Here is a 14,434-nt window from a genome sequence, read left to right on the forward strand (position 1 = left end):
TAGAATTGCAAGTCCGCAATAGATCTAATTCCTGGTCGCAGTGGATAGTGGCATCGAACAAAAAAAGTTGAGGTTATGTGAATTCAGACCATTTTTTAAACTGCTTGTAATTTAAGATAGGTAAGTCAGATCTTGAAAATTCTTATCTATCTAAAAGGTCTTCTCATATGCTTTCTAAAAATATTTAACATGTGAGGGTTTCATGAAGAAACCACCCTTTTTATCATAATTTTAATTTAATATGAAACAGTTTTTTAACATAACTTTTTAAATACATGATAAAACTGCATGAATTTAAATAGCAACTTAGGGGACGTTGAGGCAGATCGATTAAAACCATTCCGGCCAAAATCGGTTGAGCCTGTGACGAGATATTCCAGTGACATTGATTTGGTACACATGTCTACATACAGCCAAACACACAGACATTTGCTCAGCTGGTGATTCTGAGTCGATATGTACAAATGAAGGTAGGTCTAGGACAGTGTTTCTCAACCGGTGAGGAATTCCCCCCTGGGGGGGAATTTGGCCATTCTAGGGGAGGAATGATAGAATGATAGATGATGATAGAACAATAGAAATTCAATGCCTTGAATCATTATTTAAATCATTCTTTGCAACTTTCAGTTTCTTTGATTAGTAAAAACAACATTTGTTTTTTTCCCAAAAAATAGTTATAAAAGTTTCAATTTCCGTCAATTTTGACATTTCTTAAAACTATAAAATGATTTTTTTTTTAAATATTTCTGAGGTATTTGTATTTTTTTGGACTCAGGCAGATTTTTTTGTGACAAATTTGTTGGTTTCTGTGAGATTTGTGTACAATTTTTATTAAGAATGTTTTATTAGATAATTGGCAGTTGACAAAAAGTTTTTCAAATATTATTTAAGTTTGTTTGAATTCTTCACATTTTTTAGAGTAATCTGTCTTTTGCCGCAGATAATTATTAATTTTATTTAATATTTGTACATATTTTATAATTGTATTTTTTTATTGTAATTTAAACGAAAAGTAGCTCAGAATAGTGGCTTTTCATTTTTTAAATTAAAATAAAACGTTTTCAAATACTGTTGCGACGAGAATCAATGATCTGCTTGTCTGTGATGCCTGAGTGGGAACAGAACTTTAGCTAACATTTTGAATAACTCTGTTCATTGCCAACTGCTAAGATGAAGAAAGATTAACACCAAAAAGTTCTCAAAAAGAAGAGAATCAGTTTTACCAATTTGTGAAAAAAGATCCAGAAAACCGAAGCCAAATGAGATTGCAAGAAGGGTGTTTAATTACTGAATAATTGTAAGTTGTTAAAAGAAGTTAAAAGAAGTTGGATTAATAAAAATGGATTCAAGTTTTAGCTGATCAACCACAACAATCGGGACTTTCGATCTGCTCAAAGAAATTCAGCCCAATTAGGCCTTCGCAAATCTCAACAAATACCTTCTATAGTTTTTTTTGTTGAAAACTGTAATCTTTTTTAAAACCTAAAAAAATAATTATGTTTGTGCATTGATACCAGTAAATTAAAAAATAGGGGGGGGGGGGGGGGAGGGGGGAATGAAGTTCTTGCAAATCAGTCAAGCGGGGAATGGATCGCAAAAGGTTGAGAAACACTGGTCTAGGAAGTCGAATTAAAAGTTCATTTTCCGAATGATTTTATAGTCTTTACTCAGTAAGGTGAGGAAGGCAAAACAGTCTCAAAACAAATTTCAAGCTAAACTGTACCCTTTTAAAAACCATTTGGCAGTGTTAAAGCAAGACTTGAAAAGGAATCTGTCACTGAATGGAACTGCTCGATATTTGCATAAAATTTATGTCAGCGATCATTTCCGAAACGAAATTTGATCGCTCACACACAGCGCCAATCATGATCGTCATTGCTTTGTGACGGTCGGTGAATGTAAACACAAAGACGAAACGAACGAAAAATGAGCACCACTCAAGCAGCCGCCCGAACGAGGCAACGTGCTCTTTCTCTCGTTTTTTATATCTCTCTTCTTTGTGTCAGAACGCAGCAAGGTGACAGAAGTCATTTGAATGCGATCATGGGAGCGATGATCGGAATCTCGGTAGAATGTCAAACGACCGTTCTCCGTCTATTTTCAATTGTTTCAGCACACTTGTATGAAGGTTATCAAATGTAAATGGCAGAGCCTGTTACAAATTTGTCAGAGGTTTTGGCCGTTTTAATGTAGCAAAGTGCTCTAATCCAACGATATTCCAGTAAATTCATGAAAATCCGCGTCTGACAATTCGTGACCTAATTAAGTACCTCTCTTCCACAGTTGGACTAAAACCTCATCTATAGCAGACGCGTATTTTCCACCTGATGTAGCCCTCTCTCTCACTCTCGCAAAACATCGCAAACAATACACTCATTAATCCATAAAGATGGCTCATCGCATTTTCCCCCCCATTTTCCTCGAAAGGTTGACCGCAATTTTGCGGATTATGGATGAGATCAACACCGGACAAACTACGTTATAACCGCGGGCTTCCCCAACTCCAGTGGGGTCACAGCCAGAACTTAAAACGACCAACTCCGCGGCGGTTTGTTTTTTTTTATCACTGCTAAAAGGTTTGTTTTATTCCAACCACATCAGAATGGTTGGTTTGTTTTTTTTTTCCTGGAGTCTGTCGCTGGCCCAGTTATGAGGTCATTGTTCGACTCCTCCAGGCATTGTTTTTTATTTTTATTTTCTTGTTGAAAAAGTAGGGTTGTGATCTGTTGAATTTAATGTGCTTTTATTAAATTTCAATAATTCAGATTCCCAGGTTCGCTTTCAAATTTTATAAAAAAAGCTTTACTGGTTCCAAGCAATTCATAAATGTCTGATACTCTCATGATATTAAATTAGCGCAAACTAACAAATCGTTACAAGCTCGTAATTGTTGTCACGTTTATTGTACCTTTGAGTCCAACACCACTCAATGAATGGAGTAGGTAGTCAGTCTCGTTTATAAATCCCTTATAAACCGTTCAGAATGTGCCACAATGCCATTTGTGTTGGGGTATGGTTAGACTCAACCGCTCGATCGTTTTCACTTTATTATTCAAATTAATATTTATTACACACACGCATCAGATTGTCACCGCCGCATTGGAAGCGTGTCGAGGCGGCAATTCCGTCTGCGAAATGGGGTTCTTGATTTTTGAACCTTAGTAGAAAATGTGTCATCATTAATTTTGCACATTTATTCACATTTCTTATTAATGAACTCTGGAGTTTTTTTTAAAAGGACCAATAAACCAAATTTCCAGTTTTTGCTTTTTGGATGTTTTTAGAACCGCCTTGAGTCAGGGGTATTGAAAAACACCCAAAAAGCAGAAACTAAAAATTTGGTTTATTGGTCCTTTAAAAAAAAAACTCCAGAACTGTACTTTATACTTGGTACTTATAATTTAAACAAAAGTTCGAAATGAATTTGTTTTATCCAGATTTTAGCAACAGACAAAAATAAAACAAATTGCAATCTTTTTTTATATTTTTTGGTAAAAAAGTTGTAGTATTTTTGAAGAATGGTAAGACTGATGTAAATATTTTTCAAAGTATTTGTTCTTTGGCTCTAGCCGGGCCCTGGGTCAAGATGGGGGGATAATCATCATTTGTACGGAAAAAGTTTTTTAAAATGCATTTTACACTAGTTCAGTTGTATTGCAATAATTTTTTTTTATTCTTTATTATAGAGTTTTTCAGCCCGAGGCTGGTTCAACTCTTTATTTTGCAATAATTAGTTTACAAAAAATAAAATTTGGCAAAAACAAAAATTTTAGCGAAAAAAAAACACATTAAACATTAAACTAAACATAGACAATTTTCTAAAAATCCAAAGATTTTTGAATCAACCCAAACATGCTAAAAATGATCCTAAACGCAGAGTAATGCATTTTAAATTGATTTCAGCTGATTGTACTTGCATTTCCATTGAAATTCAGAAGTTTTTTGAAAAAAAATATTATTTTTGCCCCCTGATTTTTCGGGCCAACTTTGAAGGGAGGGAGGGGACAAAAACTTAAAAAAAAATTGCATCAGCCTATATTGAGAACAGAAAAAAACAAAGTAATTTTTTAGTCTTTCTTCATTTTTTCATATTTATCAAGATATCATAATCTGATTTTTTTTTTCAGTGAGTTTATACTTGGTTTATCCATCCTTTTTGTAATGATCAATTTTTTTAGTTAACTTCCAAACCATTTTTGATAAGATTTCCATATTTTCAAACATTAGCAGTTATTCAAAAAAAAGTCGACTTCTAAAATATTTTAGAAGTTAATTATATATTTAAAAAAAACCTATTCTTGATTGATTGATTTTGACTTCTTATTTTTTTTAGTTTTTATTTTTTTAAACCTTTTATTGACTGTCGCAATGATTTTGTGAATTTTCCCATTCATTCAAATTTTAGCAGTCCTTCTTTAAAATACTCTTCTAAAATTTTTTGAATTTTTTTATTTTATTTATATAAATCGTTGTAATATTTAAAAAACTTTAATATTCTTTCAAATTTGAACCGTTTCAAAAAACGAAAAAGCCTTGCTTTTTAAATATTATTGCAAGTTTTCCTTCATTTTTCAATCTATCTTTCATGATCACAGTAGATCTAAGAAACATAGCTGTAGCATAGCATAACATAGCATAACGGGTCTGCACCACGCTGTAGGGGGTGCTACATAGCTGTGTATAAAAAATCGATCGTATTTATTTATATTTTTAAAGAAAAACCCCCTCTAACCCCCCTTCCCCACTAGTTCAAAAAGTCTCCAGCAATCTGGGGCAAGTTTTTATTGAGAAGACCTCTGAAATTTTAAGAATATAGAAGTGAAATTAAATAAAAACGTCCAAACCCTCTTCCCATAGCTGCTTTTTGATATTTGTGTATTCAGGCTCGCATCAAAAGTTTTGTATTGTATTTTTTTTAATTCGACCTTTTGTCCTTTCGACGTTTTGTTCATTCGACCTTTTGTCCATTCGACCATTTGTCCATTCGACCTTTTGGCATTCGACCTTATGTCTTTCGACCTTTTGTAATACATTCCAAAATAATGATTTTGTTATCCTACCTTCAAAAAATTAGGGCATAATAAAATTTTTGCTAATGTAAAAAAATGCGTAGAAAATTATAGAATATTTTTAAGTAATAATTAAGATGGAAATAAAATTTGTAAAATGAAAAGAATCCGAAATGCAGCCACTAAAAACTTTCGTTCAAATGAACACTTTTTAACGTCAACATGATCTAATGTATAAATTTTATTTAATACAACTCATCAAAAAATGGCTTCGTGGAGCTTCGAACAATTAAGCGATCTAAAAGTAATTAGAGTTTTTTTTGCATAAAAAATCACGTAGGGGAACAGCATCTAATTCCAGCGTGCCCCTAATGTTGGCAGGTCAGAAATTTGACATTCAATTAAAGCTAATGAAAAGCGTTTTCAACTGAAATCGAATGATAAATAGCTCAATAAGGAGTGAGTTTCTATCAAAAGTTTTACAAAATTAGTTGTTGATATGGTGAAAATCAGCAAATTGGATGGAGTTAGGAGCGAGTGCTTAACCTGCCAAACATACGAGAATTTCTCCTAGTAGATTCCATAAAACTTTTTTTTCAAAATATGACGACCAAAAATAAAATAAAAATCAATCAAAATTGTTTATTCTTTAACAACGCTATTAGCATCACCGTATCCGCAAATCTACCATTGAAATGCGACTTTGGCCGTTCGTGACTTTAACGATTCTAGGCCTCTAGCCAATTGCAGTTTTATTGTGTAATTGCCGAGAAAGAAAGTGCATTCCTTTATTTACAAAACAATTCAGCCAGTGTGATGCCAGGCAATTTCGTTGTGACAGAGTTTTTAAATTTTTAAAATATTTAACAAAGTTCCCAAGGTTAAACTGTTCTAAATTTACATATTTTAAGCGTCAACCCCAACTCATAAACTGCCATTACTGAACCCTCCATTATATTTTACGCCCGATAATAAAGTTCGCTCACGACACCAAAAGCTCCACCAAAGTGCACCAACTCCCACAGGCCCCGACGACGCCGCCACGACGCTCGAGATTCCGTCCCTCCAGAAGGAGGAAGACAGAAGGGTGGGGTGTGCAATTTGTAAATATTTATCATCCACCAGAGAGCGAATAGGCGCCTCCGGTTCCGGGACGGCTAAAAATAGGCCACGACTCAAAACAATTCCAATTCCTGGTGCTGCTCTTGTGTGCAAACCGAGACAGTTTTTCCCCCGTCCAGGGGGAGGCTGCTGAAACAAAACGAAATCATCCGGAGGGACAAAAAGTGATGTCTCAATGCACACCAGCTTCCCGCCACACCCCCTTGGCCAGTCAGCGTCAGTGAGAAAGAGAGCTTTTCCAACAATTTCAGACTACTAGATGGCGATGCTGGTGCTGCTGCTGCGGTTGATAATGGATTTGTTTTGCGGCGATAACTTTTTCCTGTGTCTACCGACTGGCACACTTGGATGGCGCACTAGCAAAGAGAAGTGGATGAGGAGGGTAAAGTTTTCTGAGAAGTAGAAGAAACTATTTTGCAAACATTTCTTTATGTTAAACACAATCAACATTTGCCATTCAAGAGCGGCTATATGGCAGCTCAACATTTTGAAGACATTATTCTCAAAATAAAATAAACTATTTGAAGTGTGAATGAGAATCTACATTTTCATTCAAAAAAAAAAGTGCGAGGATTTTTTAGGTACAGTCATCCCTCATATTCGGAACAGTTTACAGATCGGCCAATGTTCAAAAAATCATAGCAAATCGGTAATTGAACTTAATGATTCGCTTTTACCTTCATTTGAAAGCTTTTCATGCGATCTTTCGAATGCTGTATTGAACAACTGCAAATTTGAACCTTTATATCAAGTTTTTGAAGAAAAACTTTGACCCTTGAAATCCACAAATTCGGAACACTTTTTTCTTACGGATGTAAACATTCTTTGGATCTCTCCAGGAGTACATATTTATTACCAAATAATGACTTCTCACACTGAAACCAATGCAACTCAAGCTTAGTGATGCTTTATACATGGTTTGATAACTTTTTTTGTGAAAATATCAGTTAAATTCAGGTGTTCCACAATGGTGGGAGGCACAATAACATCCCACAATTATGAAACAGGCCATTTGGAGGTAGTGTTTTGCTGCTCTGGACAAAATAGTCTTGGAATGAAGTTTTTTGTTCAACAAGTACTACTTTTACTAGTGAAATAGCAAGATAATGTCCAAATGAAGGTTCTAAAAATAGTAAGGTCGACAGAAAAGCTACTTTTGGCATGTTATTGACAAATTATCATAAAAGTGTTCCGAATATGTGGGATGACTGTATAATTTTTTTTTTGAATCAATTTATTAAAAATACAATTCCAAAATATTACTCGTGGAGAAGCTTATGTTGATTCCTAGTTAGTACACCATAATAAGTTTCGTAAATTTATTTTTTTAATTATAATTTTTATCTAAAAAATCATTTTTAAGCTAAATCGAATTTACGATCGAAAAATACTTTGAAATTTTTTATTAGGTGTATCGTTTTTAAGTCATAAAAAAATCATAAGTTTTGATGTTTTTAGATTTTTTGCACTTGAAAATTAATTCTTGAAAGAAAAGCACCTCTGAAAAAATATTTTTTTAAAACTTGAGAAAAAATGTCTTGTAATTTATCTCTGGAATTTTGGAAATTGGGCAATTGGTTTTTTTAAAGAATTTCTGTCATCAGCCTGTAATTTTCAACTGACGATATCTCGGAAACTATTGGTCCGATTTTCAATGTAAACAAATTTCAACTTTGCAAAATTTTCCAATCGTTTCGAAAAATAATTTCGAATTTGTCTAAGACACAATTCCAGAGTTTTTTTTAAAGGGACCAATAAATTATTGTCTTTCATATGTTTATAGGACCTAATAAAAAACTGTAGAATTATTCTTACTTATATTTTTAACTCCGAATTTTCAGGAAAAATCTAAATTTTTCTTATATTTTTACATTTTTTTTATAATATTGATGAGAAATTCATATAAAAATTATGTGAATTGTGCAACACGACATTTTGTTTAAAAAAATGTACTCGGTTTTAGGTTTGATAGATTTTTTAACTTATTTTTTTTTAATTAAAAAACAAATGCCTAATCATGAATTTAAAATACTAAATTAAAAAAAAAATGTTTTTTTTCTATTTGTTTATAATTTCGAAGTATTGTTTAACAAGAAGAATAAAAACTGTTACTAATTGTTTTAAAAAATAATTATCTACTGATTTTGATCACATGTTTTTATGTTTAACAATAATTTACCGATTTCCTATTCAAACACATTCAAATTTAACCCAGCAAAAAATGCGATCGCGTTCAACGTTTTTTCGTGTAAAATTGATTGGCATTCATTAATTTTGATCTCAACTCTAAGCTAACTTTTCACCTTAGGCAAAAATACGCAATGTTACGACCTTTTGAAAAAATAACCAAAAACTGTTTGTCTGTGATCACCAATCTGTCATCATTTCAAATAACTTTATCGTTCTAAAGCGACGAAAAATGACACAAAACGAAAGTCAGGATTTCCGTTGTTTTCCAACCGAAATACCAAAAAAATACATTCATCAAACCCACCAAAAACACGCTACAAAATACTCGTCCTTATTCAACCACTTCCTTCTTTCTGGGGCAATGAGCACTTTGTTTGTGTGTTTTCGGGGAAATAGCACGGAGATTCGCTGCAATTCCGAATTTTCCCCGGGACAGGAACAACAATTGATTTTCCAACCCTTTTTTTTTTTGCTCGAGCAGTTAGTGCCCGCCGCTGAGTTCTGATGTAATGGGAAGAGAGCACTTTACGAAAATTGAAGTTTCGAGGACGCACAAACTTGCAGCGAATTCCCTTGATTGCACTTGATGAAGCTGAGAAAAAAAAATGAAGTCATTGGGAAATTTGCATCTCATTCGGACTCGAGAGCTGTTTTCGACAAACTTCCACTCGAGACACGATTCCAAGAAATCCCGAGTAACTTTATCGAAATTCAGTAACTCAGTCCGGGCTTAAGCACTTAAGGCAGACGACGGCTGTTTCGTGAGTTTATTCTCGGTCACGTTTTCGCAGAAAAAGGTAAGAAAAGCGCTCATCTTCTGCCCATTATCGTTCCACACGAATTAAGACCGACCACTCGAGGCAAGACATTGACGGAGGACACACACCTTTCTCGTACCACTCCTCGCCCCCCATTTGCCGAAACCGCCCATCAGAACCACCCATTTGGGAAGGACGCGTCGTTTTATGTGTAGGATAGCAGGGACTAACCCACGCTGGCTGCTACTGACCCACTCGTTCTGGGGGATGGAAACTGTCCAAAAAATACATAAATGTATGCTCGCCGAATGTGGGCTTGCCCACTAGAGACAGTATGCGTCCGTTAGGTGGGGTGATTTTGGGACGAAAACTTTCCAACAAATGTATCGTATTTTAAGCTTAGTGATTTGTCAAGCTAAAAAATTCAATTTTCACTGGGACCACCATAATAAAACCCCAAAATTTCCCGAAGCGTAAGAAGTGCTATGATATCTAATAAAATCTAATGTTAAACAACCTCAATGACTTTTGTACACTTTATTGAGCATAAAAATTGACTAAGCATTAGTTGCTAAAAAAACTAAAATAATATTTAAAAGCTAAAGCCATTGAATCTTGAATAACCCGAGTTTGAACCTAAAATTTTCTTTTGGAATTCTACCTTTTACAATGAATTGTTATTAAAGGGAATTGCAAAAAAAAACACTTTATCGAATTGAACATGTAAATTCCACTAATATGTATTCTAAATTATTTTAAAAGATTGTGGTAAATGCAATGCAGGAAAATGTAATTTTATTAAGTAGATTGAACTTAAATTTTCACTAAACATCTCAAAGTGTTTAGAAAAATGTTGTGTATGTCCCTGAAAATATTTAAAAAAAAAACTAAACATCAAATTGACATAAATTTTTACAGTTACATGCTACTGTGAAAAAATGCAAAATATCGATAAAGCTCTAAAAAAATCTATGAGTGCTATGGGTAATAGAAAAGGTTTAAAGTTGCCAAAATAAATTAAAATCGTTGAAATAAACAATATTCAATGTTTATATTCATTTGATGGTTTGATAATAATTTTCAATGAAAATTTATATTTAAATATAAACATAATTTTTGCCCTCCTTACCTTTCTGGATTATTTGAAGGAGGGACAAAATAATTAGATAAAATTTTCGTTAGTCTACTTTTCTCATTTTGGAACCATTTGATGATTCAAGCAATAAAACATGTTTTCAATAATGTTTTCACTTAAATTCTATTTTAATGTTTTTTTTTAATAGTATTAGAGTTCAAAAAGTAAATATGATATTTTTCAATTGAAAATCAAATTTACACTTAAAACTTTTGTGGATAAAATTTTTGTTCAGTTTGTTATTTTATTGCATCTATTTCGCAAAAAATTGGAATTTCACAAATTTCTGCGTAGTCGTGAAAATTCGGCAACCCTACTTATTTTCTAAATACATTTTCGAAAAAAAAACTATTGATTTTTTCTTTGTATTTTCCAAATGTTTATGAGCCAAAATCAATAGAAAAAAATTAAAATGTTAATAACAGGAAAATAAAGCTGCTTACGATGATATATATTTCCCAGCAATAGTTTTAACTAGGGCGTCCAATTTTCCCGGGTTTTGAATTTCCCGGGAAACGGGAAAAATATTTTTGGAATCCCGGGAATTCCCGGGATCCCGGGAAATTTTTGAATCAGTAATAAAATCTATGTTTCATTATATTTGTTATGTTTTCAAGCTTAAAATCATTGAATTAGCTTAATAATATCAAATGGTTATAATCCTCACTTCAATCTAAACAAAGACGACAGTTTTAAAATAGCCTAAAAGATTTTTTTTTGTCTTTGTGGTGTTTAGAATTTTATATCAACTACTATTTTTAATTCCAGTATGATTAATAATTTTTTTTATTTGCGAATCAAATTACATAATTCTTGAGTTTTTTTTTTTTTTTTTTGAAAAGGTCCAATAAGCTTTTGTTTTCCATATGTTTATAGGACCTATTCAAAAAAAACTTTGGAATTCTTTCATATTTTTTTTCTTTTATATATATTTTATATGACATGACTAAAACAGCTACAAAACAAACAACGACAATAAATAAAATGATACCAGTCAATGTAAAATTTTAGATAAGTTTTGAATTCATTGTTTTATATAAAACATATTTTACAAATTATCTTCAAGTTACTACCGCCAACCGAGGGAAAATCAGAATTACAGTCTAAATAGGTACAGGAGATTTTAGAGCAATACATTTGGAAGTACAAATTGTTTTGTTCTGTTACTGTTTCAACCGAAGTAGTCCAAAACGTCATGCAAATATTTTTTGCTTTAATAGCTGTATTTATTCGTTACATTTGTACGTATTTGCCCTAGATGCCGGTGTTTGATTATAAATAATTTGATATGAGATTTATTTTTTTTTATTTAAAATCGAAAATATATGTAAATATATCCAGTTTTTCAAAAAAATAAAATAATAGAGAAAAAATGTAAAGCACTAGGCATTTTGCGGACCTGGTAATTCAAATTATAATATTTTTTCCTTAAATGCCAATTTAATGCTGAGATTTGCTGAATACATATTTTAATTCATTTTATTGTTCTACTATTTTCACAACCAAATCTGAATTTCCAGACCAAAATATGATTATTTTTTTTCAATTTCGGGAATTCCCGGGACAAATTATAGAAAATCCCGGGATTCGGGAATTCCCGGTTTAGGAAAAATCCCGGGATTTTTGTCCCGGGAATTCCCGGGATGGACGCACTAGTTTTAACATAGAGCAAATTTTATGTTTTTTTTTTTTTGAGTTACCAAATGGTGTTTGTCAGATTGGCAATCCATAATTTCCTAATATTTGGACAAATATTTGTGAAATGAGAACATTCCTTAACACCAAGTACTGAGGTTTGTTTTCAGTAAATATTTACTGTAATTTTCAGTATGTTTTTTGCTGAATTTTAGTTAAAATTTATATAGATCTGTCAAACTTTGATGAAATTTCTGTTGATTTTCATTTACTTAAAAATTCAGTAGTTCAGTTTTCATTAAATTTAACTGAATTCATTAATACGAGTTAGGCGTGTACGTAAAAAAGCAAAATAAAGAAGAAAAAACTAGTTTACCAATATCTCGATATCAAAAAGATATTTAAAGTATTTATTCCAGGCCTGCCCAACCTACGGCCCGTGCATCCATTTTATCCGGCCCGCGGAGACTCCTGAAAATTGTTCAGCAACTGGCCCTTACACTTGAATGATCAATTTAAAAAATATATATATATTTTTAATTTGCTTTCATATTTTAAATTTTTTGATCTGGCATCTTGCTGTTTTCTTAAATACGCAAAAACTTTTCAATTTCTAAACATTTTCCTTAAATTTCACGTCTTTTAATTAATTTTATTTTGATAAGTTAAAAATCTCTTTTCAAACAATATGAACATAACAAACGTTTTATAATCTATCAATTGCAGTAATTTTTTTCATTGATAACTTCCTTTGTCAGTACATTTTTGCTCCCTGATTAACCCTCTAACGCCCATGGTTGCACCAGAGCACCACTAATTTTTCACTTCAAATTGACATTTCTCGAAAACTATTGAGTGAAATGAACTCATTCTTCCTGCACAGTGTTTATTAGGATGTTTACTGCATCGAATTCAAATTTCATCAAATTTGGTAAAGTCTGTAAAAAATGGCAAGGAAAAACGTAAAAAATCTCGATTTTGCACTGGGCGGGAAGGGGTTAAGCAAAAAAAATTGCATAAGCGTTCAGTATAACATTAATATGAAATCTTGGAACAAAATATTTTACTTTTATAACTCAAAGATAATGTATTCTAAACGAATTTTGAACCAATTTGTTGTGTCAAAACATCATTTTTCTTTCATAATATATTTTTTATGTATCAGTTATTAATATTTGAATTTTGTAAGAATCTAAATCATTCGAAACCTGATTTTTTATTACAAGCTTACTTGAGAAAATTGAAGTGAGTATTTTTTTACTGCATTTATAATAAATAAAAATTAATATTTTATCAGAAACATCATATACCTGATACTGTTCTATGTCGAAAGATTAGAAAATATAAAATAGTATTTGTCTTTTCCCCATTTGAATTTTTGGGATATTTTTTTATACACCTTTGTCATGAAAAAAGTCATAAAATTACAATTCTTTCTCCTTCTGAAATATTATTTGAAACTTTAACTTGAAGAGTCAAATACGTGAAAATTTTCTATAACAATTTGTAAAACGAAAATTGTCTCAACACTTCTTTCAGCATTAGTTTTATTTGTTTTTTTTTTTTTTCATTTTCCTCATCATTAATAATAATAAAAAAAAGTGTACGGCCCGTCATCACATTCAATAACGCAAATTCGGCCCGCAGGGCCAAAAGGTTGAGGACCCCTGATTTATTCTTTTTGAGATGTTTAAAAATACAAAAATAAACATTTTAACTAACTCACCAAGACCAAAAAAGTATCTTGCGTATCATCAAAAACATAAATTAAACCCATTTATAAGTGTGATATTCAATTAAATTTGAAGTGTACATTATTGAAGCTTTGATAAGTGTGGTTTGGTTGAACGTTTTAGCAGAATGCATTACTATGAATACAAAGAAAAGGAACAACTCGTCTCTTTGTATTCATAGTAACTTTGATAAGCTAAACATGATTTAACAAAATATTCCACTTTGAACCAAGAGGATTCATATCAAAAGTGCTTCGAATTGGCTGCAAAAGAACGGTGATTAGTTGAGCTTTTCATGAAAATACTAAGAAACTGAAGCTGAATACACTTATAGACGAAATGAAAACTTTACTTGCTGATTTGATTGAAGGTATCGGGCCAAAGAGCTCACATTCAAAAATATTTTTTATATCCTAAAAAAGATTTTAAATATATTTTTTTTTACAAAAAAATATCAAATTTACGGTATTTGCGAAAATCGAGAAAAAGCGCAATTATTTTAACAACTCTTTTTGGGCATGGACCACCCTAATCGCAAAACAAAAAATACGGGTCTAATTGTTTTAGTCAAATTTGAGCCAAATCGGAGCCCTTTTGTTCTGGATCCTGCTGGTTTTACGTGGAATCGCTCTAATAGTACGATTTTCTGCCTTTTAAATCCATTCAAAATAAAATTAGAAAAAAAATCATTTTCAGTGTTGTATAGAACAGCTGCAAAAAATGTAAAAATAAACAATCTGTATTATTAAACTTATTGACATTTTTTTTTGCAAAATTTGATTGAATTGATGTTTTGTGACCTCAATATGACGTGTTTAATTGAAGTCAAAATTTCATTTTTTTTAAGAGTTC

At 31.9% G+C, this 14,434-nt stretch overlaps 1 protein-coding gene across 1 annotated transcript in view; it reads right to left on the reverse strand.

Annotated features, from left to right (window-relative positions):
- The window catches only part of LOC6036011 (protein phosphatase 1 regulatory subunit 14B), a 146,850-nt gene that overhangs the window by 131,448 nt on the left and 968 nt on the right, over window positions 1-14,434 (reverse strand). The gene's annotated exons all lie outside the window — the stretch shown is intronic.

This window comes from Culex quinquefasciatus, chromosome 2 (genome assembly GCF_015732765.1).
Source record: "Culex quinquefasciatus strain JHB chromosome 2, VPISU_Cqui_1.0_pri_paternal, whole genome shotgun sequence".
Classification (NCBI taxonomy): Eukaryota; Metazoa; Arthropoda; class Insecta; order Diptera; family Culicidae; genus Culex; species Culex quinquefasciatus.